Below are 26,772 nucleotides of genomic sequence, written 5' to 3'. Positions count from 1 at the left end.
TTGTATATGTATGGCTGGGTTATCTCTAATTGGGGTTAGAGATAAAATGGGTGATGAAATATGGTTCTGAGTGGCAGATATCTTGTCCCATGTCAGCATCGTTTCTCTAATCAGTGGGTAGGATAGTAACAGTGAGGGGTGGTGTTTCTGGGGGATCCAGGCCAAAGAACCCACATTGTGGCACTGTAGAATGTCGAACCTCACCCACGCCTTGTGTGTCAGGTTCTGGCTCCACTCCACAATACGTTGAAGTGAGATGTCTTGACTATATGAGTGTAAGTTATGGAGACCTGTACCCCCCATTGATCGGGATCTGTACAGAGTGTTTTTGTTTATTCTAGGTTTAATTCCTTGCCAAAGTCCTCCATTGCTTTCTGGATGTGATGTATGTGAGGGGTAGTTGGGGTCAGGGGAACCGTTTGCAGAATGTATAAAATTTGTGGTAGAATGTTCATTTTGACTATGTTAATCCGACCCAGCCACGAAATTAATTTTTTTCCCACCCTGAGAGGTCTGTAATAATGTCTTCTTTAATTCTTTTATAATTGGATTCAATTGTGTCCGTCAGGAACGGTTTAATGATGATACCTAAGTATAGAAGCTCTTTATGGACAACTCTAAGTGGGCATGTTCTTGCTATAGTGTTGAAGTGTGCTCGGGGTTCAGTGGTATTAAGAAGTTCTGACTTGGCGAGGTTTAAGTGGAAATTGGAGACACTGCCATACAGCTCCATCTCTTTCATTACTTCTGGTAAGGAGAGTAGGGTGTTAGTAAGGGTGAGCAGAGTGTCATCTGCGTACATGGCTAACTTATGCTCTGTGTTTTGGATGTTAAGTCCTGAAATAGAGGGGTTTGTCCTTATCCTATTAGCCAGGGGTTCTATAGAGATAGCGAAGAGGATTGGAGAAAGAGGGCAGCCCTGCCTCGTTCCGTTTGTTATGTGGAATGGGTCTGACAAGACACCGTTTACATACACTCTGGCGTTAGGTGTGGAATATAGTGATAGGACCCTTTTTATGAGAATAGGTCCAAAATTCATTTTCTTAAGGGTAGAAAGCATAAATGACCAATTGACTCGGTCAAACGCTTTCTCTGCGTCTGTCGAGAGTAGGGTGAGAGGAGTAGATGTTATGTTAGCCCTAAGTGTTACCCGTGATCAACTCAATCCCATAAGAGTTTGGGAGTGTGGTTTGCGTTTTGGCATTGTATTAGGTAGGGTCGGAGGGGAAGGGAAGGGTGTGTATAGGTAAAGTAAAGAATGGGGGAGGAGGGGGAGTTAGGGAAGGATAGGCCTAGGAAAGTATCTGTAGGGAAGGGAGGCAGTTCTGGATGTTGGGGACAAAGGAGAGGTAGGGGTTCCACCACTTACCTAGACTTACAAGGTCTAAGGAAAGGTAAACCTTTGCAAGACTGTGAAACAAGAATAACAATTCGATTAATGAATACAGAATATAACAATACAACAATAGAAAATAAAGTCGCTAGGGGTGGTATCCCTAGTCCAGTGCGTGCAGAGAGTCTGTAGGATTGTTGTTGCAGTGAGGTCTGTGTGAGAAAGAGAGTTTTAAATGAAAAACTATCTGTTAATAAAGGGTAGGTGTATGGGGGGGGGAGGTGTAGCTGGGAGAGGGGAAATGTTAAAACTCAATTCCAAATTAGCCCAACAGATATAAAAATAAAATGCACTCATTATCTTGATTGGAGATAGATGAATTACCTTCAAATGTTTGTTTGCAGAAATGTATCTTTAAAATGTATGTTTGCAGAGAGTCTGTAGGATTGTTGTTGCAGTGAGGTCTTCAAATGTTTGTTTGAAGAAATGGATCTTTAAAATGTATGTTTGCAGAGAGTCTGTAGGATTGTTGTTGCAGTGAGGTCTTCAAATGTTTGTTTGAAGAAATGGATCTTTAAAATGTATGTTTGCAGAGAGTCTGTAGGATTGTTGTTGCAGTGAGGTCTTCAAATGTTTGTTTGCAGAAATGGATCTTTAACCTCTTAAGGACATATGACGGAATTTGTCCGTCATAAAACAATTGAGCAAACTGAAAGCTGTGTCCTTAAAGAGTTAAAATGTATGTTTGCAGAGAGTCTGTAGGATTGTTGTTGCAGTGAGGTCTTCAAATGTTTGTTTGCAACAGTTGGGAATTGCCCACATATCTGTAGGTTAGATGAGGGTGATATGAAGTCCCATAAAGAGTGGTGATTCACGTTCTGCAAAGGGGTTTGACCCCCGACCAGGTTGGTTCTCCCCTGAAGGCGACGCCTCCAGGGGGTCAGAACAACCCCGTCAGTCAGTTTCACAAAGGCAGTTTCAACATCCAGGATTTGCAATCTGTAGGTCACGTTGGGCCTTTCGGTGTTGGTTCTCTCACCGCGGCGGGATCTTCCTGTAGTTGGGCACATGCTGGTGGTAGCTTGATCGTTCGGTTAAGGCTTTTGTTGAATGCTGTCAAGTCAGATAGTGTACGAAATACGGTGGAGGTGTTGTCTTTTGTGGCTATGATGCTAGTTGGGAAACCCCATCTGTATGGTATGTTATTGTTTCTGAGAGCCACTGTAATAAATTTCAGATCTCTTCTTTTCTGTAAAGTGGTAGGGCAGATGTCTGGGTATATCTGTACTTCCAACCCAGCATGTTTAAGGGGTGTTTTATTCCTTGATCCCTTAAGAATTTCCTCTTTGTCTCTGAAGGAGAGTAATTTCACAATCACATCTCTTGGTGGTGCCTTCGTTGGTGGCCTTGGACTTAGGGCACAATTTGCTCTCTCTATAGGGACGTCTGGTGCCGTTGGTGCTTCTTTTGCTGTTCGGAAGAGACTCTGTAGATGCCCTATCAGGGCGGCTGGGGATATGGATTCTGGGATTCCTCGGATTCTAAGGTTGTTCCTTCGGCTCCTATTTTCAAAATCTTCCATTCTATCCACTAGGTTTTGTAGCATATCTGTGTGTACTTGCGTGTTATCAGATTGCCCTTGCATTTCAGCCTGCTGGGTCTCTTGCCTCTCTTCAATGTTTGAGACTCTGTGTTCTAGAGCCGTGATGATTCACCAAATAGATCTTTCACGTCTTGCATGGCTTCTCTTATATCTTCTTTGGAAGCAAAGTTTTTGAGGTCTCCTTTGGTAACATGTAGTGTCTAGGCTTTCCCTGTGTGCTTGGGGTTCCATCTCCTGATTGTGCTTGAGGTGTGGGTCACTGGGGGGTGCTAAGGCTGGTTCAGCAAGTTTTAGGTAGTTATTCATGGTGGACAGTTTGTAGTCTTTGGTTAGTTTTGGTGTTCGTCTGTTTTGCATCCCAGTTGGCATAGGCCCTGAAATTTCCTCAGGGAGTGAGGTGATGCGAGGTGGAGACAGTCTTTTGTAGCAAGTTTATAATTATAAGCGCCTGTTCTGAGTTAGAGATCTGAGTAATATGTTAATGCCCCAGCTATTTTACCAGGATTCACATATACCCTTGTGTCTCTTGTGGGGTATCCTGCTTGTGGTTATGGGGGCCGTTTCTGCAAGGCCCCTTATGTTAAGTCAGCTCCTATGACCGGACCCTTTCCGGTTTATTCCCCTCTGTGTTCTGTCCAACTTGTTATCCTGTGTGTCCAGAAGAGCCTAATGGGCTGTAACCTCCCCCCTCATACTCCGACCTGATTATTCTGCGGTGCTCCACTCAGCGATGCAAGTCGCTTCTTTTACAAAGCTGTAGCATAAAACTCATAACTAAAGTGTTACAAAGTACACTTACACCCATAAACTACCTATTAACCCCTAAACCGAGGCCCTTCCGCATCGCAATCACTATAATAAAAATATTAACCCCTAATATGCTGCTCCGGACATTGCCGCCACTATAATAAACGTATTAACCCCTAAACCGCCGCACTCCCGCATCGCAAACACTAGTTAAATATTATTAACCCCTAATCTGCCGCCCCTAAAGTCGCTGCCGCCACTATACTAAAGTTATTAACTTTTATTTTTATTTCACAGCTAAGTTTGTATTTATTTTAACTAGGTAGATTAGTTAGTAAATAGTCATTAACTATTTACTAACTACCTAGTTAAAATAAATACAAATTTACCTGTAAAATAAAACCTAACCTGTCTTACACTAACACCTAACATTACACTAAAATTAAATAAATTACATTAATTAAATACAATTAACTAAATTACAAAAAAAACATAAAATTACAAAAAATAAAAAAGAAATTATCAAATATTTAAACTAATTACACCTAATCTTATAGTCCTGTCAAAATAAAAAAGCCCTCCCAAAAAAAAAACCAAAAAAAAAAACCTAGCCTAAACTAAACTGCCAATAGCCCTTAAAAGGGCCTTTTGCGGGGCATTGCCCCAAAGAAACCAGCTCTTTTACCTGTAAAAAAAAAAAATACAAACAACCCCCCAACAGTAAAACCCACCACCCACACAACCAACCCCCCCCAAAAAAAAACTAAGCTCTCCATTACCCTGAAAAGGGCATTTGGATGGGCATTGCCCTTAAAAGGGCATTTAGCTCTTTTTCGTTGCCCAGTCCCTAAGCTAAAAATAAAACCCAGATAAACAATGAAAGTTACCTTGTATTGGGACAAATTGCAGCCGCAGGGTGTGTGCAGGTAAAAAGTAATGTCTTTATTGTAAGATCAAAACAGGGTGTCAAACAAACTCAGGGGTACATTGAAACAATGGACGTTTGCCATTGTTTCAATGTACCCCTGAGTTTGTTTGACACCCTGTTTTGATCTTACAATAAAGACATTACTTTTTACCTGCACACACCCTGCGGCTGCAATTTGTCCCAATACAAGGTAACTTTCATTGTTTATCTAAGTTTTTTCGTTTGGATGCCGGAGGAGTGGATCCCTACCTTTCATGGGGCAGCCTGAGCAAAGGATCATACAGCGGCAAGAGTGGTGAGATTTACCAGCTTTACCTTAGTTTCAGTCTACATGCTGAAATTTGTGTTTACCTGCATCTTACTTATCACCACACCCGCACGCTACATGATTCTACCCTCAGTTTGTTACAAGTGATAACCACCACTGACTTCATGCTATACTGTTTACGGTTTTCAGAGCACCTGTTACTAGCTATATGATATTTACTCAGTATCAGCTATTGCACATCATTTGCTTGGAATCAGTGGTTTACTTACAAAGTGCAGCATCTGCATCTGTTTGTGTTTTAAAAATAAAACCCACCCAAGAAACCCTTAAAAAAACCTAACACTAACCCCCGAAGATCCACTTACAATTTTTGAAGACCGGACATCCATCCTCATCCAAGCGGGCAGAAATCCTCATCGAAGCGGCAAGAAGTTCTCAATGAAGCTGGGAGAAGTCTTCATCCAAGCGGCAAGAAGTCGTCCTCAAGGCGGGCACAAGTCTTCTATCTACATCCTTCCGACGCGGCTCCATCTTTAAAGACATCCGGCGCAGAGCATCCTCTTCTTTCATATCCTCTTGAAGAATGAAGTTTCCTTTAAATGATGTCATCCAAGATGGCGTCCCTTGAATTCCGATTGGCTGATAGAATTCTATTAGCTAATCGAAATAAAAGGGTAAAAAATCCTATTGGCTGATGCAATCAGCCAATAGGATTGAGCTCGCATTCTATTGGCTGTTCCAATCAGCCAATAGAATGCAAGCTCAATCCTATTAGCTGATTGGATCAGCCAATAGGATTGAAGCTTAATCCTATTGGCTGATTGCATCAGCTAATAGGATTTTTTTTACCCTTTAATTCCGATTGGCTGATAGAATTCTATCAGCCAATCGGCATTCATCCTGGTGTTGACTGTCCCTTTAAAGGGATATGGAAAAAAATGAAAAAAAATCTTGTTATTTAGACAGAGCATACAATTTTTTTTAAAAAAGTTTGCAATTTATTTATATTAACAAATTTGCTTTGTTCCCATGATAGTCTTTGTTGAAGAGATAACCAGGTAGGTTTCCGGAGCATTACAAGGCAGTGTAATCTAGTGTACTTGCAAAGGAATAACATTCTTGCAAAACTGCTGCCATATAGTGCTCCAGTAATGGGCAGGCTCCAAAGCTCTATCTCAGGGGTCACCAACCTTTCAGACCTCAGGGGCCACTAAACTCACAATTTTGATTCCTGTGGACCACTAACATTAATTTCCTTTAAAAGGTACAAACCTCTATAATGTGTGTGTGTATATACACACCTACTGTACATAACTAGTATAACCATAGCTAAGTTTACATTATGTATATATTTACACATTTTTAAGAATTAGCTGGAATTAGCTAACTGAATGACAGAACTGAGAGAATACTTCCAAATGACAGATGAAGGGTGAGTGCCAACTTTTGAGCTGGAAACAGAGAGGCAGAAAGTGGGAAAAAAAGAATTATGTTTAAAGGGATAGGAAAGTCAAAATTAAACTTGCATGATTCAGATAGAGCATGTCATTTTAAGACACTTTTAAATTCACTTCTATTTTCAAATGTGCTTCGTTCTCTTAGTATGCCTTGTTAAAAAATGAATATGCACATATCATACACTAGTGGGAGCTGCTGCTAATTGGTGCCTGCACACATTTGTCTCTTGTGATTGGCTAAATAGATATTTTAAGCTTCCTGATAGTAGTGCAATGCTATCCCTTCAGCAATGGATAACAAGAGAATGAAGAAAATTTGATAATAGAATTAAATTGGAAAGTTGTTTAAAATTGAATGTTATATCTGAATCATAAAAGACACTTTTGGGGTTTACTATCCCTTTAAAAGGACCACAAACAAGGCCTGACAACACTAGAACAATGCTGCAATACGGCATTAAGACACAAAAAGCTGATCTCTCGTATCTACTTGGCATTACAGAAGGCTAAGGACACCTCTAAAACACCTCTCATGGATAAATGGGAATCAGATATAAACAGGGTCTATTCGAAGGATGAATGGGACACGATTTTACACTCAACTAGCAAAGGTTTAATTAGTGCAGACTTTAAAGAGAATTGCTTCAAGACTGCCTTCCGGTGGTACCTCACCCCCATAATCACATCACACTATACCTAACATGGAAGTAAAAACTGTTATAGGGGCTGCCAAGAAGTTGGGACGTATATTCATATGTGGTGGGATTGTCCCCAGATCCAGAGGGTATGGGTTAGATTAAATGACCTGTTAAACATGGTGCTGTCGGAGGACTTTACACTGACGGCATCCCAAGCATTATTAAACGAACACATAAAGCCACTTAATGCAGCAACTAACACTTTTATACATACTCTTTGTACGGCCACCAGAATTTGTGTAGAAAGATATTGGAAGACGGGGACATCCACTTGGGGGGAGGTAATGGAGAAGATTCAAAACACATATAAAATGTCGGAAACAGCGGCCTTTATATTAGGCAATCATGATCAATTCCTAAAGGTGTGGGGTTATTGGATCATGCAAGGACACTAGAGGGGTAAGGTAATGGGAGATTGATACAAATTATTAGGCAGATCTGACAGGGGGATCTGACAGGGGGACACACTCACAGACTACAGAGATCTCTAGGTAGTGATGGGATGGCGGGAGCTCCCCACTTGGATCTTTTGGTATGGCTGTACTGAAGCAGGCAAGTTGGATGATGATTACTTCCTTATTTGTTTTTCTTTACTTTTGAAATTATGGCAGGTCTAGGGAGGGGGGAAGTTTATTGTTAATGTTATTTAAATTAAAAGATATAGGCGGGGAGAAAAGTGTGGGGACAATGTTTGATGTCTTTCTGTGCCTTATGCTGTCTGATTTTCTCCTAAGTCAAGTTTGGTTTTCTTTAAGGACACTTGGAAATACAGGACTTATAAACCTTAAAACAACACCAACAGATGTTCAAGATGCTAATTTGGGAAATTTAAGATACCATCTTGAAGGTTGTTAAGAATTTGATGATTATGTTAATCCCTATAGTGAAAAGGGGTGATGCTATATCTGTCACTGTTGAATAATATATCCTGTAATTTCTGTGTGTGATATGCAATAAAAATTATTTCAACTAAAAGGACCACAAGACTTCCAAGTTACCTCCCCAGTTAGGAATTATTCAAAACTACTTATGATCATGGACAGACCGGAGTCATAAATTAAGTTTATATCAGAAAGCTATCAATATGGATGTGAGTTAACCACAACTGATTTTACTGGCAATTACTATAAGAAGATGGAGGGGAGGAAGACAAACAGTGATGTAAGTCCATCTGAAGGAAGTAGGAAAACTACTACAAAGAGACAGGTAAAGGGAAGAAAATAAAGGGAAGAAAATAAATGAAATATAAGAGAGAATTTTTTATTTTAAAGATTTTCTTTTTTATATACAGTACTTAAATTCCACTATTTTAAGCCAAGACTATACCTATACCCCCCAACTGTCCCGATTTTAGGGGTCTGTCCCCCTGTCCCGGGTTGCTAGCCATCTGTTCCGATTTGCCCCATGCATTTAAAAAAAAAAAAAAAAATTAATTCTATTGGGCCCATACTCAGAAGCAGCTGGCTTTGCTCTCACAGGGTTAGATCCCTGTGGAAAAGGAATGGTGTGTGGGTTAAGCAGGAGTAAGAAGGCTGTACACACTGACCACGGGTAATGGTGACCTCTCTAACCTACCTCTGGTAGTGATGATGTCTAACCCCTGGTGATAATACTAGCATGCCTTCAGTTTTATACAATGAGCAGTGCTAATACCAGGGCAACAAACAGTGGCAGCCGCAGACTGCCAGCTAATGTGTGTTCCAACCCCAGGACCCCATACAATGAATTACAGATACCCATATATGATGTAGTGTGTGTGTCTATCTGTATCCATAACTGTGTGTATCTGTATGTATAAGTTTATGCTATGTAGTGTGTGTGTGTGTCTGCATGTATAAATGTAAGCTATGTAGTGTGTGTATGTGTATCTGCATGTATAAGTGTGTATCTGCATGTATAAGTGTATGCTATGTAGTGTGTGTGTGTGTGTGTGTCTGCATGTATAAGTGTATACTATGTAGTGTCTGTGTATCTGCATGTATAAGTGTATGCTGCATGTATAAGTGTATGCTATGTAGTGTGTGTGTATCTGCATGTGTAAGTGTATGCTATGTAGTGTGTATGTATCTGCATGTATAAGTGTATGCTATGTAGTGTGTGTGTGTCTGCATGTATAAGTGTATGCTATGTAGTGTGTGTGTATCTGCATGTATAAGTGTATGCTATGTAGTGTGTGTGTGTCGGCATGTATAAGTGTATACTATGTAGTGTGTGTGTGTCGGCATGTATAAGTGTTGTGACAGGAACACTTTTAACCACGGTCTTCTAGGGCACAAATGCAGCACAGGACAATCCACTGTAGTTTAAAAGGCTTTATTTTTCACAGCAATAACAAACAGGCAGTTCATTTTCAAAAGAGGGAAATCATTCCTCTGAAGCAAAGTTAAGTGCTTTTAAATGTGTCCCAGCACTTCACAGCATTCCACAAGTGCTTTGTAAAAATAATGTCCTTTTACAGTTCACAGGAACAAAAGTCTTTTACACAGTGTAACAAACACACACACCAGCTTCTGTAGCTGTATAACTCTATCTCAAGGCCTAAGTGAGGCTGCTATTTAAACCCTCACAACTTCTAATTAGCCACACCTGTGATTAGCTGCTGGACAGCTTCACAGCTGTCTGGGATAATCAAATACACACTCTTTCTCCCTGGGGTTTTAACTGAAAGGGGAAATAGCATGTAGAATGCTTGGTCTTAAAAATATCTTCCATTTATAACCAGGCCTTGCTTTCTGTCACATATCCTCCCCCCCAGCTCACACCCAGTGGGTTGAGCGACCATGGACATCAATGAATGTACCCGAGACAAACCATCAGCATTGCCCTGCAAAAGACCGGCCCTGTGCTCAACAGTAAAATTGAAGGGTTGCAAGCTAAGAAACCACCTAGTAACCCTTGAATTTGTTTCCTTATTCTGACTCATCCATGTGAGAGGAGCATGATCTGTTATTAATTTAAATTTTCTTCCCAACAGATAGTACCTAAGGGTCTCTAAAGCCCACTTAATGGCAAGGCATTCTTTCTCCACTATAGAATAGTTATTTTCCTGTGAAATAAGTTTTCTGCTTAGGAAAAGGACAGGATGCTCTTCTCCCTGACACTCCTGCGAGAGAACTGCTCCTAAACCAACATCAGAGGCATCTGTCTGTACAATAAAATCTTTAGCGAAATTGGGGGTTACCAAAACTGGATGGGCACAAAGGGCATCTTTCAACTGCTTAAAAGCTTGTTCTGCTTCTGGGGACCATTTTATCATAATTGGGGCCCTTGCTTTTGTGAGATCCGTCAAGGGTGCCGCAATTGTAGCGAAATTCAGGATAAACCTTCTATAATAACTAGTTATCCCAATAAATGCTCTTACTTGTTTTTTAGTTAGAGGCTGTGGCCAGTTCTGTATGGCCTCTATTTTTGTTGTCTGAGGTTTAACTAATCCTATACCAATAGTATAACCCAAGTACTTAGCTTCCTGTAAACCAACAGTACATTTTGCAGGATTGGCAGTTAACCCAGCGGACCGTATTGCATCAAGTACTGCTTGAACTTTTGGAAGATGGGATTCCCAATCTGTACTATAAATTATAACATCATCCAAATATGCTGCCGCATAACGAACATGGGGTTTCAGAATTCTATCCATCATCCTCTGGAATGTTGCCGGGGCCCCATGTAAACCAAATGGCAACACCGTATACTGAAATAAGCCCTCTGGGGTTGAAAAAGCTGTCTTTTCCTTTGCTTGACTAGTGAGAGGCACCTGCCAATACCCTTTCGTTAAATCAATTGTAGTGAGATAACGTGCTTTTCCTAGCCTTTCTATTAACTCATCTACTCTAGGCATTGGGTAGGTGTCAAATTTGGAAACACAATTAAGCTTACGAAAGTCATTACAGAACCTTAATGAACCATCCGGCTTTGGAACAAGCACGATTGGACTGTTCCACTCAGTTTGTGATTCCTCAATTACCCCAAGCTTTAACATTTTTTCTACCTCCAGTTTAATAGCCTTTCTGCGAGCCTCAGGGACCCTATAGGGTTTAAGGCAGACCTTCTTCCCTGGTTCTGTTATTATGTCATGCTTAATAACATTAGTTTTTCCCGGTACCACAGAAAATACCTCTTTGTTTCTTCTAATAAAATCCTTGACCTCTCGCTTCTGATGTACAGATAGGGTTTCTGATATATTTACCTCTGGTTCAGTGACAGGGAGTTCTGTAGGTTTTAAGGCAACTAAAACTTCCCTATCTTTCCAAGGTTTTAACAGATTTATATGATATATTTGCTCAGGTTTCCTTCTCCCTGGCTGACTTACTTTGTAATTAACATCACCCACTTTCTCAATTATCTCATATGGGCCCTGCCAAGTAGCCAAGAATTTATTTTCAACAGTAGGGACCAGAACTAACACCCTGGCTCTAGCATTACGGTTGTAGCTGTACTTTTGTGCTTCCTGTACTTTTCCCATATGTTCCCTTACAATGGGCATGACAGCTTCCATACGATCCTGCATTTGGGAAATATGTTCAATAATACTTCAATAAGGTGTTGTCTCTTGCTCCCAAGTCTCTTTAACTATATCTAGTAATCCCCTGGGATGCCGCCCATATAACAGTTCAAATGGGGAAAAACCTGTAGAAGCCTGGGGAACCTCCCTGATAGAGAACATTAAATAGGGTAACAGAAGGTCCCAATTTCTCCCATCTGTGTCAATTACCTTTCTTAGCATACTTTTGAGAGTTTTGTTAAACCTTTCTACTAAACCATCAGTCTGAGGGTGATATACTGAGGTCCTTAGTTGTTTTATGCCAAACAACTTACACAATTCTTTTGTAACCCTGGACATACATGGAGTTCCTTGGTCTGTCAAAATTTCCTTAGGTATCCCGACCCTGCTAAACATTAGCATGAGTTCTTTTGCTATGGACTTTGCAGAGCTGTTACGAAGGGGAACTGCCTCAGGATAGCGTGTAGCATAATCAAGGATTACCAGTATATACTGATGTCCTCTGGCAGATTTAACCAGCGGACCCACCAAGTCCATAGCAATTCTTACACATAAAGTGTATGCTATTAATCACCTTGATTAACCCACCGCCGCAGGGAAGCAGGTAATCCACGCTGAAACCGGTCCATCACCAGTAGTTCCACTATTTTGGTAGCCGAATTAACCTCTGGTTGCAGCCACTTCCTGGCAAGGTGTATAAGGTCGAACATCTGGGATCTCTCAGCATTATGAGATGAAAACATCCAGGAATGGAATCTTTGTGCACGGACTGCCGAAATCACCCCCAGGCGTGCAAGGATTTCTGCTTTCAATTTCTCATAGTCACCGGCTTGTGCTGGCTCTAAATCAAAGTAGGCCTTCTGAGGTTCACCACTAAGAAATGGCGCAAGTATACTCGCCCACTCAACTGTCGGCCATTTTTCTCTTTCTGCTGTGCGTTCAAATGCCAAAAGATACGCCTCAACATCATCAGCTGCTGTCATTTTTTGAAGATAATGACTAGCCCTTATTACTCTGGAATCTTGGCTGCCACCAACATATTCAGAGTTCAGTCTTTCTGATATGGCTTGAACCTCTCGTTGCAGAGTCTGTGTAGCACTTTGTTGCTCCTCCCGGGTCTTCCTGAATGTCTCAGCTTGCACAGCAGCCATCTGTTGTATCAACAATTCAGTGTTCTCCTTCTGTGATTTAGCCAGCAGCATAGCACTCTCTGACTGGGCCAAGACCAACTGTTGCAGTGCTGCACTATTTTCAGCAGCTTTTCTGTTAGTCTCCTGCTGTATAGCATTAGAATGGATCAAAGCTTTAATGACTTCCTCCATGTTGCTTGCAGATTATTATGCCCACAGACATACAACGTGGTTGCCCGTGTTCTCCACCAAGTGTGACAGGAACACTTTTAACCATGGTCTTCTAGGGCACAAATGCAGCACAGGACAATCCACTGTAGTTTAAAAGGCTTTATTTTTCACAGCAATAACAAACAGGCAGTTCATTTTCAAAAGAGGGAAATCCTTCCTCTGCAGCAAAGTTAAGTGCTTTTAAATGTGTCCCAGCACTTCACAGCATTCCACAAGTGCTTTGTAAAAATAATGTCCTTTTACAGTTCACAGGAGCAAAAGTCTTTTACACAGTGTAACAAACACACACACCAGCTTCTGTAGCTGTATAACTCTCTCTCAAGGCCTAAGTGAGGCTGCTATTTAAACCCTCACAACTTCTAATTAGCCACACCTGTGATTAGCTGCTGGGCAGCTTCACAGCTGTCTGGGATAATCAAATACACACTCTTTCTCCCTGGGGTTTTAACTGAAAGGAGAAATAGCATGTACAATGCTTGGTCTTAAATATCTTCCATTTATAACCAGGCCTTGCTTTCTGTCACAGTGTATACTATGTAGTGTGTGTGTATCTGCATGTATAAGTGTATGCTATGTAGTGTGTGTGTGTCTGCATGTATAAGTGTATGCTATGTAGTGTGTGTGTATCTGCATGTGTAAGTGTATGCTATGTAGTGTGTGTATCTGCATGTATAAGTGTATGCTATGTAGTGTGTGTGTATCTGCATGTATAAGTGTATGCTATGTAGTGTGTGTGTGTCGGCATGTATAAGTGTATACTATGTAGTGTGTGTGTGTCTGCATGTATAAGTGTATGCTATGTAGTGTGTGTGTGTTGGCATGTATAAGTGTATACTATGTAGTGTGTGTGTATCTGCATGTATAAGTATATGCTATGTAGTGTGTGTGTATCTGCATGTATAAGTGTATGCTATGTAGTATGTGTGTGTCGGCATGTATAAGTGTATACTATGTAGTGTGTGTGTATCTGCATGTATAAGTGTATGCTATGTAGTGTGTGTGTGTCTGCATGTATAAGTGTATACTATGTAGTGTCTGTGTATGCTGCATGTATAAGCGTATGCTATGTAGTGTGTGTGTATCTGCATGTGTAAGTGTATGCTATGTAGTGTGTGTGTATCTGCATGTATAAGTGTATGCTGCATGTATAAGTGTATGCTATGTAGTGTGTGTGTATCTGCATGTATAAGTGTATGCTATGTAGTGTGTGTGTGTGTATCTGTATGTGTAAGTGTATGCTATGTAGTGTGTGTGTATCTGCATGTATAAGTGTATGCTATGTAGTGTGTGTGTGTGTGTGTGTATCTGCATGTGTAAGTGTATGCTATGTAGTGTGTGTGTGTGTGTATCTGCATGTATAAGTGTATGCTATGTAGTGTGTGTGTGTGTATCTGTATGTGTAAGTGTATGCTATGTAGTGTGTGTATCTGCATGTATAAGTGTATGCTATGTAGTGTGTGTGTGTGTGTATCTGCATGTGTAAGTGTATGCTATGTAGTGTGTGTGTATCTGCATGTATAAGTGTATGCTATGTAGTGTGTGTGTATCTGCATGTATAAGTGTATGCTATGTAGTGTGTGTGTGCGTATCTGCATGTATAAGTGTATGCTATGTAGTGTGTGTGTGCGTATCTGCATGTATAAGTGTATGCTATGTAGTGTGTGTGTGTGCGTATCTGCATGTATAAGTGTATGCTATGTAGTGTGTGTGTGCGTATCTGCATGTATAAGTGTATGCTATGTAGTGTGTGTGTGTGTATCTGCATGTATAAGTGTATGCTATGTAGTGTTATTTTCACAGCAATAACAAACAGGCAGTTCATTTTCAAAAGAGGGAAATCATTCCTCTGAAGCAAAGTTAAGTGCTTTTAAATGTGTCCCAGCACTTCACAGCATTCCACAAGTGCTTTGTAAAAATAATGTCCTTTTACAGTTCACAGGAACAAAAGTATTTTACACAGTGTAACAAACACACACACCAGCTTCTGTAGCTGTATAACTCTCTCTGAAGGCCTAAGTGAGGCTGCTATTTAAACCCTCACAACTTCTAATTAGCCACACCTGTGATTAGCTGCTGGACAGCTTCACAGCTGTCTGGGATAATCAAATACACACTCTTTCTCCCTGGGGTTTTAACTGAAAGGGGAAATAGCATGTAGAATGCTTGGTCTTAAAAATATTTTCCATTTATAACCAGGCCTTGCTTTCTGTCACATATCCTCCCCCCCAGCTCACACCCAGTGGGTTGAGCGACCATGGACATCAATGAATGTACCCGAGACAAACCATCAGCATTGCCCTGCAAAAGACCGGCCCTGTGCTCAACAGTAAAATTGAAGGGTTGCAAGCTAAGAAACCACCTAGTAACCCTTGAATTTGTTTCCTTATTCTGACTCATCCATGTGAGAGGAGCATGATCTGTTATTAATTTAAATTTTCTTCCCAACAGATAGTACCTAAGGGTCTCTAAAGCCCACTTAATGGCAAGGCATTCTTTCTCCACTATAGAATAGTTATTTTCCTGTGAAATAAGTTTTCTGCTTAGGAAAAGGACAGGATGCTCTTCTCCCTGACACTCCTGCGAGAGAACTGCTCCTAAACCAACATCAGAGGCATCTGTCTGTACAATAAAATCTTTAGCGAAATTGGGGGTTACCAAAACTGGATGGGCACAAAGGGCATCTTTCAACTGCTTAAAAGCTTGTTCTGCTTCTGGGGACCATTTTATCATAATTGGGGCCCTTGCTTTTGTGAGATCCGTCAAGGGTGCCGCAATTGTAGCGAAATTCGGGATAAACCTTCTATAATAACTAGTTATCCCAATAAATGCTCTTACTTGTTTTTTAGTTAGAGGCTGTGGCCAGTTCTGTATGGCCTCTATTTTTGTTGTCTGAGGTTTAACTAATCCTCTACCAATAGTATAACCCAAGTACTTAGCTTCCTGTAAACCAACAGTACATTTTGCAGGATTGGCAGTTAACCCAGCGGACCGTATTGCATCAAGTACTGCTTGAACTTTTGGAAGATGGGATTCCCAATCTGTACTATAAATTATAACATCATCCAAATATGCTGCCGCATAACGAACATGGGGTTTCAGAATTCTATCCATCATCCTCTGGAATGTTGCCGGGGCCCCATGTAAACCAAATGGCAACACCGTGTACTGAAATAAGCCCTCTGGGGTTGAAAAAGCTGTCTTTTCCTTTGCTTGACTAGTGAGAGGCACCTGCAAATACCCTTTCGTTAAATCAATTGTAGTGAGATAACGTGCTTTTCCTAGCCTTTCTATTAACTCATCTACTCTAGGCATTGGGTAGGTGTCAAATTTGGAAACACAATTAAGCTTACGAAAGTCATTACAGAACCTTAATGAACCATCCGGCTTTGGAACAAGCACGATTGGACTGTTCCACTCAGTTTGTGATTCCTCAATTACCCCAAGCTTTAACATTTTTTCTACCTCCAGTTTAATAGCCTTTCTGCAAGCCTCAGGGACCCTATAGGGTTTAAGGCAGACCTTCTTCCCTGGTTCTGTTATTATGTCATGCTTAATAACATTAGTTTTTCCCGGTACCACAGAAAATACCTCTTTGTTTCTTCTAATAAAATCCTTGACCTCTCGCTTCTGATGTACAGATAGGGTTTCTGATATATTTACCTCTGGTTCAGTGACAGGGAGTTCTGTAGGTTTTAAGGCAACTAAAACTTCCCTATCTTTCCAAGGTTTTAACAGATTTATATGATATATTTGCTCAGGTTTCCTTCTCCCTGGCTGACTTACTTTGTAATTAACATCACCCACTTTCTCAATTATCTCATATGGGCCCTGCCAAGTAGCCAAGAATTTATTTTCAACTGTAGGGACCAGAACTAACACCCTATCCCTAGGTTGAAACACCCTGGCTCTAGCATTACGGTTGTAGCTGTACTTTTGTGCTTCCTGTACTTTTCCCATATGTTCCCTTACAATGGGCATGACAGCTTCCATACGATCCTGCATTTGGGAAATATGTTCAATAATACTTCAATAAGGTGTTGTCTCTTGCTCCCAAGTCTCTTTAACTATATCTAGTAATCCCCTGGGATGCCGCCCATATAACAGTTCAAATGGGGAAAAACCTGTAGAAGCCTGGGGAACCTCCCTGATAGAGAACATTAAATAGGGTAACAGAAGGTCCCAATTTCTCCCATCTGTGTCAATTACCTTTCTTAGCATACTTTTGAGAGTTTTGTTAAACCTTTCTACTAAACCATCAGTCTGAGGGTGATATACTGAGGTCCTTAGTTGTTTTATGCCAAACAACTTACACAATTCTTTTGTAACCCTGGACATAAATGGAGTTCCTTGGTCTGTCAAAATTTCCTTAGGTATCCCGACCCTGCTAAACATTAGCATGAGTTCTTTTGCTATGGACTTTGCAGAGCTGTTACGAAGGGGAACTGCCTCAGGATAGCGTGTAGCATAATCAAGGATTACCAGTATATACTGATGTCCTCTGGCAGATTTAACCAGCGGACCCACCAAGTCCATAGCAATTCTTACACATACAGTGTATGCTATTAATCACCTTGATTAACCCACCGCCGCAGGGAAGCAGGTAATCCACGCTGAAACCGGTCCATCACCAGTAGTTCCACTATTTTGGTAGCCGAATTAACCTCTGGTTGCAGCCACTTCCTGGCAAGGTGTATAAGGTCGAACATCTGGGATCTTGCAGCATTATGAGATGAAAACATCCAGGAATGGAATCTTTGTGCACGGACTGCCGAAGTCACCCCCAGGCGTGCAAGAATTTCTGCTTTCAATTTCTCATAGTCACCGGCTTGTGCTGGCTCTAAATCAAAGTAGGCCTTCTGAGGTTCACCACTAAGAAATGGCGCAAGTATACTCTCCCACTCAACTGTCGGCCATTTTTCTCTTTCTGCTGTGCGTTCAAATGCCAAAAGATACGCCTCAACATCATCAGCTGCTGTCATTTTTTGAAGATAATGACTAGCCCTTATTACTCTGGAATCTTGGCTGCCACCAACATATTCAGAGTTCAGTCTTTCTGATATGGCTTGAACCTCTCGTTGCAGAGTCTGTGTAGCACTTTGCTGCTGCTCCCGGGTCTTCCTGAATGTCTCAGCTTGCACAGCAGCCATCTGTTGTATCAACAATTCAGTGTTTTCCTTCTGTGATTTAGCCAGCAGCATAGCACTCTCTGACTGGGCCAAGACCAACTGTTGCAGTGCTGCACTATTTTCAGCAGCTTTTCTGTTAGTCTCCTGCTGTATAGCATTAGAATGGATCAAAGCTTTAATGACTTCCTCCATGTTGCTTGCAGATTATTATGCCCACAGACATACAACGTGGTTGCCCATGTTCTCCACCAAGTGTGACAGGAACACTTTTAACCATGGTCTTCTAGGGCACAAATGCAGCACAGGATAATCCACTGTAGTTTAAAAGGCTTTATTTTTCACAGCAATAACAAACAGGCAGTTCATTTTCAAAAGAGGGAAATCCTTCCTCTGCAGCAAAGTTAAGTGCTTTTAAATGTGTCCCAGCACTTCACAGCATTCCACAAGTGCTTTGTAAAAATAATGTCCTTTTACAGTTCACAGGAGCAAAAGTCTTTTACACAGTGTAACAAACACACACACCAGCTTCTGTAGCTGTATAACTCTCTCTCAAGGCCTAAGTGAGGCTGCTATTTAAACCCTCACAACTTCTAATTAGCCACACCTGTGATTAGCTGCTGGGCAGCTTCACAGCTGTCTGGGATAATCAAATACACACTCTTTCTCCCTGGGGTTTTAACTGAAAGGAGAAATAGCATGTACAATGCTTGGTCTTAAATATCTTCCATTTATAACCAGGCCTTGCTTTCTGTCACAGTGTATACTATGTAGTGTGTGTGTATCTGCATGTATAAGTGTATGCTATGTAGTGTGTGTGTGTCTGCATGTATAAGTGTATGCTATGTAGTGTGTGTGTATCTGCATGTGTAAGTGTATGCTATGTAGTGTGTGTATCTGCATGTATAAGTGTATGCTATGTAGTGTGTGTGTATCTGCATGTATAAGTGTATGCTATGTAGTGTGTGTGTGTCGGCATGTATAAGTGTATACTATGTAGTGTGTGTGTGTCTGCATGTATAAGTGTATGCTATGTAGTGTGTGTGTGTGTTGGCATGTATAAGTGTATACTATGTAGTGTGTGTGTATCTGCATGTATAAGTATATGCTATGTAGTGTGTGTGTATCTGCATGTATAAGTGTATGCTATGTAGTATGTGTGTGTCGGCATGTATAAGTGTATACTATGTAGTGTGTGTGTATCTGCATGTATAAGTGTATGCTATGTAGTGTGTGTGTGTCTGCATGTATAAGTGTATACTATGTAGTGTCTGTGTATGCTGCATGTATAAGCGTATGCTATGTAGTGTGTGTGTATCTGCATGTGTAAGTGTATGCTATGTAGTGTGTGTGTATCTGCATGTATAAGTGTATGCTGCATGTATAAGTGTATGCTATGTAGTGTGTGTGTATCTGCATGTATAAGTGTATGCTATGTAGTGTGTGTGTGTGTATCTGTATGTGTAAGTGTATGCTATGTAGTGTGTGTGTATCTGCATGTATAAGTGTATGCTATGTAGTGTGTGTGTGTGTATCTGCATGTGTAAGTGTATTCTATGTAGTGTGTGTGTGTGTATCTGTATGTGTAAGTGTATGCTATGTAGTGTGTGTATCTGCATGTATAAGTGTATGCTATGTAGTGTGTGTGTGTATCTGCATGTGTAAGTGTATGCTATGTAGTGTGTGTGTATCTGCATGTATAAGTGTATGCTATGTAGTGTGTGTGTATCTGCATGTATAAGTGTATGCTATGTAGTGTGTGTGTGCGTATCTGCATGTATAAGTGTATGCTATGTAGTGTGTGTGTGCGTATCTGCATGTATAAGTGTATGCTATGTAGTGTGTGTGTGTGTGCGTATCTGCATGTATAAGTGTATGCTATGTAGTGTGTGTGTGCGTATCTGCATGTATAAGTGTATGCTATGTAGTGTGTGTGTGCGTATCTGCATGTATAAGTGTATGCTATGTAGTGTGTGTGTGCGTATCTGCATGTATAAGTGTATGCTATGTAGTGTGTGTGTGCGTATCTGCATGTATAAGTGTATGCTATGTAGTGTGTGTGTGTGTATCTGCATGTATAAGTGTATGCTATGTAGTGTGTGTGTGCGTATCTGCATGTATAAGTGTATGCTATGTAGTGTGTGTGTGCGTATCTGCATGTATAAGTGTATGCTATGTAGTGTGTGTGTGCGTATCTGCATGTATAAGTGTATGCTATGTAGTGTGTGTGTGCGTATCTGCATGTATAAGTGTATGCTATGTAGTGTGTGTGTGTATCTGCATGTATAAGTGTATGCTATGTAGTGTGTGTGTGCGTATCTGCATGTATAAGTGTATGCTATGTAGTGTGTGTGTGCGTATCTGCATGTATAAGTGTATGCTATGTAGTATGTGTGTGTATCTGCATGTGTAAGTGTATGCTATGTAGTGTGTGTGTATCTGCATGTGTAAGTGTATGCTATGTAGTGTGCTACTGTGCATTTTTGCTGACTTTAAAGGCCAGAATCTAGAATATTAATGGGGAATGCAGAGAGCAGTTTTAAAGAATTTATTATTAAATGTCCAATTAAGATAAAAATATTTGACTTCCGGTGGGTGGCTCTCCAAGATGTCTGCAAGCCTCATCAGCTCTGTAGAAATCCACTTTTAATTTCTACTTAAAGGACCAGTTAACACTGTACATTTGAATAATCAACCAATGCATGATAAGAAGACAATGCAATAGCACTTAGTCTGAACTTCAAATGAGTAGTAGATTTTTGTTAAATAAATTGCAAAGTTATGTCTATTTCCACTCCCCCTGTATCATGTGACAGCCATCAGCCAAACACAAATGCATATACGTATATGCTGTGAATTGTTGCACACGCTCAGTAGGAGTTGGTGACTCAAAAAGTGTAAATATAAAAAGACTGTGCACATTTTGTTAATGGAAGTAAATTGGAAAATTGTTTTAAATTGCATGCTCTATCTGAATCATGAAGTTTAATTTTGACTTGAGTGTCCCTTTAATAGCCATCTATCAACGCCATCTGCCTCTCCCTTGACAGGCAAGCTGTCCGGGAACACTTAGCAGATAGCAGACGCTTCTACTCCTTTGGTATTCTTAGTTGAAAGCTTAACCTAGGAGGTTCATATGCTAATGTCTTAGACCTTGAAGGCCACCTCTTTTAAAAATGGATTTTAACAGTTTTTCACCACTAGAGGGTGTTAGTTCACGTATTTCATATAGATAACACTGTGCTCGTGCACGTGAAGTTATCTGGGAGCAGGCACTGATTGGCTAGACTGCAAGTCTGTCAAAAGAACTGAAATAAAGGGGCCGTTTGCAGAGGCTTAGAAACAAGATAATCACAGAGGTTAAAAGTATATAATAAAGGGATTATCTATCTTTTAAAACAATAACAATTCTGGTGTAGACTGTCCCTTTAATATTCATGTTGATGGAAACGGCTGGTTGTTCTCAGTGAGACCCAGTGCCCTGTTGAATTCAAAATTTAGGATGGTCAATTCAGTCCTTCATAGCTGCTCTGGCTATCCCCAATAATGATCTTTGAGATGGACAGTCTTGTAAAATGTGCTATGATTATTTTATAATTTCTACACTCCAACTCATCACAAAATGAATGGATTGTTAATCTCTGGGGGCCTCTAGTGGTTGCTTTAGTATTGCATCACACTTTCTTTAGTTCAGTGATGCGATCTAACAGCAACTTATTTTAAGATGGTGCTCAGCCTAACATTTATGTAGAAGCAGGTGGGTTTCAACACTCTCTATGTATCTGTCTGATTTTTCTTTTCCCTACTTTGTTTTAATTGTATATTGGTTTCCTTTTATGTGATCATATAATCCTACTATGTAACACTAGACCTGAGAGGAACTCACATGTATCATCTATACTAATACTGTAGTAATCAGACTGTGCTAATGTTTTCTTATACTGTATAACACTCATGCTAAATCACAATTTATCTGAGGATAGCCCACATAAACTCCCTATGGTCAGTTTAGTTTAATTTGATTTAGATGTAAATCTAGTTTAGTTATATATAGATAATAAAACCCCAAATATGAGTACATAATTAATATATATTAACTGTTACCTTTCATCTGTGTAGAGCCGCTGTATAAACACTGTACTCCACCTGTCCTAAAGTGTTATACCACTATTTTATCAGTTTTCACCTAACTTACTCATACTCAGTATTAATGTTTCCCAGCTACTGTATGCCTGCTTGATGAATTGTATGTGCAGTTCTTGCCTGGCTTGCTTGTACTTTGGGACATGGGTTACCTAATATTTGTATCTGTTTTGATAATGGAGACCTGTTGACAACGACTAATCCTGAATTTCCACAAAAGTTATATGGCAGCAAACTTGATCAAATACTGCATACTGCCTCCATTTTTAGTCCTAAGAGGAAGTTTAAGTCCAAGGTTAGTACCTAGTGGAGCGAGATGGTTACTTGAGCTACTGGGGCACTTCAGAAGTCAAGTTCAGTCGACCTCCCTAGATTTAGGCACTGTTCAGACAGACTGTTACTCATGCTCAGTCTCTCAGTATTATTCTTGATAGGACTGGATATGTCTTGTTCGTTTGTTTAGTCTGTTTGTTTGTTTTAAATGTTATTTTATGTTGAGTTTAATAATATTAAAAACCCCAATATTGTGGTGCAAACCCATATCTATTAGAACACTTGTTGACCCATTGAAAATTCTCAAAGCTACATGTATGTTAGTGTATGAAATCGCAGCTTATTATATCGTTATATCCGCCTTTCTAGCTCACCCTGCGAGGTGGGCTGATGATGCAATTTGGAACTTTGTACCCTTTATTGGTCATAAATAAAATATTTAAAAAAAAAAATATTTAGCAATGTCTTTGCAAAGGCTAATTAAATACATAGCTCACATAGCCATACCAGTGGTTTGAGCTTGTATTTAAATTAAAATATATGACTTTATTTAGAATTTTATTTATATTACTTTAATCTTATGATTTTTTTAAGACCCGCCCACCACATTTCAAATTTTTTGCTGTTGGTATAATACCAACCTCAGCTGGCTTTAGAATAGAAGCATCTTCCTCTGAGCAGTGCGCCGGGCGGGAGTTAAAAATACAATCTAGCTACGCAAGTTGCGCAATACTACGCAACGTGCATACAGTGATTGTAATTTAACTCCTCCGTCGGTTTTCACTGATGTCCAGCCAGGCACTGTAGGGAGTTGCGGCGCAACGGGGTGACACCATCAGAGATTAATTCCTGCTTGATGGTGTCACGGACCACCACCAACCTTTTGCGGACCACCAGTTGGTGACTACTGCTCTATTTTAATCATGAAAGAAAAAATGAGATTCATATCAGCAGTAATGGAGACATCTTGTGAGCCAACGACAACAGATAAGTGTATGTAGCCGCCAATCACTGCCTAGATCCCAGTAACACATTCCTACCTAGTATGCTTTTCAACAAATAAATAATAAATTCAACAGTATACGAAAAATGAAAAGTTTTTTAACCCCTTAGCGACCGAGGACGTGCAGGGTACATCCTCTAAAAAAAAGTCAGTTAATGACCAAGGACGTACCCTGCATGTCCTCGGTCTGGAAAGCAGCTGGTAGTGATCCTGCTCGCTTCCAGCTGCTTTCCGGTTATTGCAGTGATGCCTTGATATCGAGGCATCCTGCAATAACCTTTTTTAGCCATCCGATGCAGAGAGAGCCACTCTGTGGCCCTCTCTGCACCGGACATCAATGGCCGGTGTGGGAGGCAAGTGGCGGCCATCGATGGCCCTGGTGATGTGGAGGTGGGCGGGATCGTGGGCGGGGATGACCGGGGGCACGCACGGACGCGCACACTCGTGTGCACGGGGAGGGAGCGGGTGGGAACCGCTACACTACAGAATATTTAATATTAAAAGTGGGTAAAAGGGGGTTATATATGTTAAAAAAAACATCAGTCAGGGGGTGGGGGTTGGCAGACAGCTTGCAAACTGGGTACTGGCAGACAGCTGCCAGTACCCAAGATGGTCCACAAAAAGGCAGAGGAGGAGGGTTAGAGAGCTGTTTTGGGGGGATCAGGGAGGTTGGGGGCTACACCGCAGCATATGTAAATATGCTAAAAAAAAATAAAAAAATTAAGATACCTTTTTATTTTAGTACTGGCAGACTTTCTGCCAGTACTTAAGATGGCAGGGACAATTGTGGGGTGGGGGAGGAAAGGGAGCTGTTTGGGAGGGATCAGGGGGTGTGATGTGTCAGGTGGGAGGCTGATCTCTACACTAAAGCTAAAATTAACCCTGCAAGCTCCCTACAAACTACCTAATTAACGCCTTCACTGCTAGCCATAATACACGTGTGATGCGCAGCAGTATTTAGCGGCCTTCTAATTACCAAAAAGCAACGCCAAAGTCATATATGTCTGCTATTTCTGAACAAAGGGGATGCCAGATAAGCATTTACAACCATTTATGCCATAATTGCACAAGCTGTTTGTAAATAATTTCAGTGAGAAACCTAAAATTGTGAAAAATTTTACATTTTTTTTTTTATTTGATTGCATTTGGTGGTGAAATGGTGGCAATAAATATACCAAAATGGGCCTAGATCAATACTTGGGGTTCTCTACTACACTAAAGCTAAAATTAACCATAGAAGCTCCCTACATGCTCCCTAATTAACCCCTTCCCTGCTGAGCATAATACACGTGTGGTGCGCAGTGGCATTTAGCAGCCTTCAAATTACCAAAAAGCAAAGCCAAAGCCATATATGTCTGCTATTTATGAACAAAGGGGATCCCAGAGAAGCATTTACAACCATTTATGCCATAATTGCATAAGTTGTTTGTAAATAATTTCAGTGAGAAACCTGAAGTTTGTGAAAAAATTTGTGATAAAAGTGAACAATTTTTTTTTTTGATCGCATTTGGCGGTGAAATGGTGGCATTAAATATACCAAAATGGGCCTAGATCAATACTTTGGGATGTTTTCTAATAAAAATATATACATGTCAATGACTATTCAGAGATTCCTGAAAGATATCAGTGTTACAATGTAACTAGCGGTAATTTTGAAAAAAAGTAGTTTGGAAATAGCAAAGTGCTACTTGTATTTATGGCCCTATAATTGCTAAAAAACAAAGAACATGTAAACATTGGGTATTTCTAAACTCAGGACAAACGGGTGTTTTTGGTGGTTGTAGATGTGTAACAGATTTTGGGGGTCAAAGTTAGAAAAAGTGTTTTTTGTTCCATTTTTTCCTCATTTTATAATGTTTTTATAGTAAATTATAAGACATGATGAAAATAATGGTATCTTTTGAAAATCCGTCTAATGGCGAGAAAAACGGTATATAATACGTGTGGGTACAGTAAATGAGTAAGAGGAAAATTACAGCTAAACACAAACACTACAGAAATGTAAAAATAGCCTTGGTCCCAAACGGACAGAAAATGGAAAAGTGCTGTGGTCATTAAGGGGTTAAAATAGCATGATTTGAGTTTATTTTTTTTACTTCTATTTATTGAGTCGTATATTTGTACTAATGGATGTTAAAATATTTCTGATCACATTATACCAAATGTTTAGAGCAATTCTTTACGTATGTGGATAAGTAGACCAGGCCAGCTCTCTTGCATGAAGCACATATCTCGCTGTCACTCAACAAATACTAACACACTACGTATTGTACTGACGACACACTTCCCCCGTGCGCACACAGCTTTCCCCATAGCAGACTTTCCAGCAGCACACAATCTTTTCTCGCTCTTGTGCAGTGTACCAGTCAGAGGAAGTCAACCTCCCATAAGCAATAGACGTTGTTGATAAACTACACCACGTTTCTACGTCACGTCTAAACACAAGTGGGAGGGGAATTGTCGCCACGCCCCCAAACTTTACGTCACTTCCGGGTCTAGAGGCTAGAGTGGTAGAATAGACGAGGACCCCGGGCCTGATACCGGAAATAGCTCGGTAACGGACGGTGAGTTTGTAACACTGATTGGCACTATTTACTGATTGTTGTATGAAGTGAAGGCTGTGTGTGTGGCGAATGTATTTGTTGAGCGTATGTTTATATTGCGTGTGAACAAGTATTAGCGAGCTCGGTGTATACACTGAACCTATTGTGTTTATATGTTGCTTGGTTTGTTTTTAGTCCCTATATACTTTTATATAACAACGGATGTAGCTATAGACTAAATAGACTGAGAATATAGTTTATGGATATATAGAATGTGATAATTATGTAATAGAAGTACATAGATAAAATAGGTCTGTTGAGTAAACGAAGAGGAACAAATGTTATTAAAGTAGATTGATCGATAAAGTTATATATAGGGTGTGTGATCATTAACTATAAAGAGATTAATAAACAATCCTAGAATTTGGGTAAAGATAAAGGAGCTTAAGAAGTTTAAAGAGGTAGGGGGTGCCAGGAAGTTTAAAAGTGAATAAGGGGGCATACACTAAATAAATATACCCAGGACGTTTAGAGATATGCAGGAAGTACACGGGAGAACCAATCAGGAAGTAGGCAAATGGAGAACAAGGAAGTATAAATAGCATAGGGGAGAATGTTTATATCTATTCCTCTCTTTCTACACACACACATATATATATAAAATTTTCTTTCTCACAAGTGAGTATACCCCTACTCAAGTTTTTCTAAATATTTTATTATTTTTTTCATGTGACAACACTGAACAGACGACACTTTGCGACAATGTAAAGTAGTGAGTGTGCAGCCTGTTT

At 40.3% G+C, this 26,772-nt stretch overlaps 2 protein-coding genes across 2 annotated transcripts in view; one reads left to right on the top strand and one right to left on the bottom strand.

The window, feature by feature from the left end:
• The window catches only part of CCDC177 (coiled-coil domain containing 177), a 184,576-nt gene that overhangs the window by 143,082 nt on the left and 14,722 nt on the right, over positions 1-26,772 (bottom strand). The window lies entirely within an intron of this gene.
• The window catches only part of SUSD6 (sushi domain containing 6), a 30,721-nt gene continuing 29,858 nt past the window's right edge, over positions 25,910-26,772 (top strand). The window contains exon 1 of the mRNA XM_053697985.1: positions 25,910-26,002. The gene's annotated coding sequence lies outside the window, so the exon portion shown is untranslated. The remainder of the gene's footprint in view (positions 26,003-26,772) is intronic.

The sequence above is a fragment of the Bombina bombina genome, chromosome 1, assembly GCF_027579735.1.
Source record: "Bombina bombina isolate aBomBom1 chromosome 1, aBomBom1.pri, whole genome shotgun sequence".
Lineage (NCBI taxonomy): Eukaryota > Metazoa > Chordata > Amphibia > Anura > Bombinatoridae > Bombina > Bombina bombina.
Note: the sequence above shows the minus strand (reverse complement) of the source record. Positions and strands in the feature narration are given on the sequence as shown.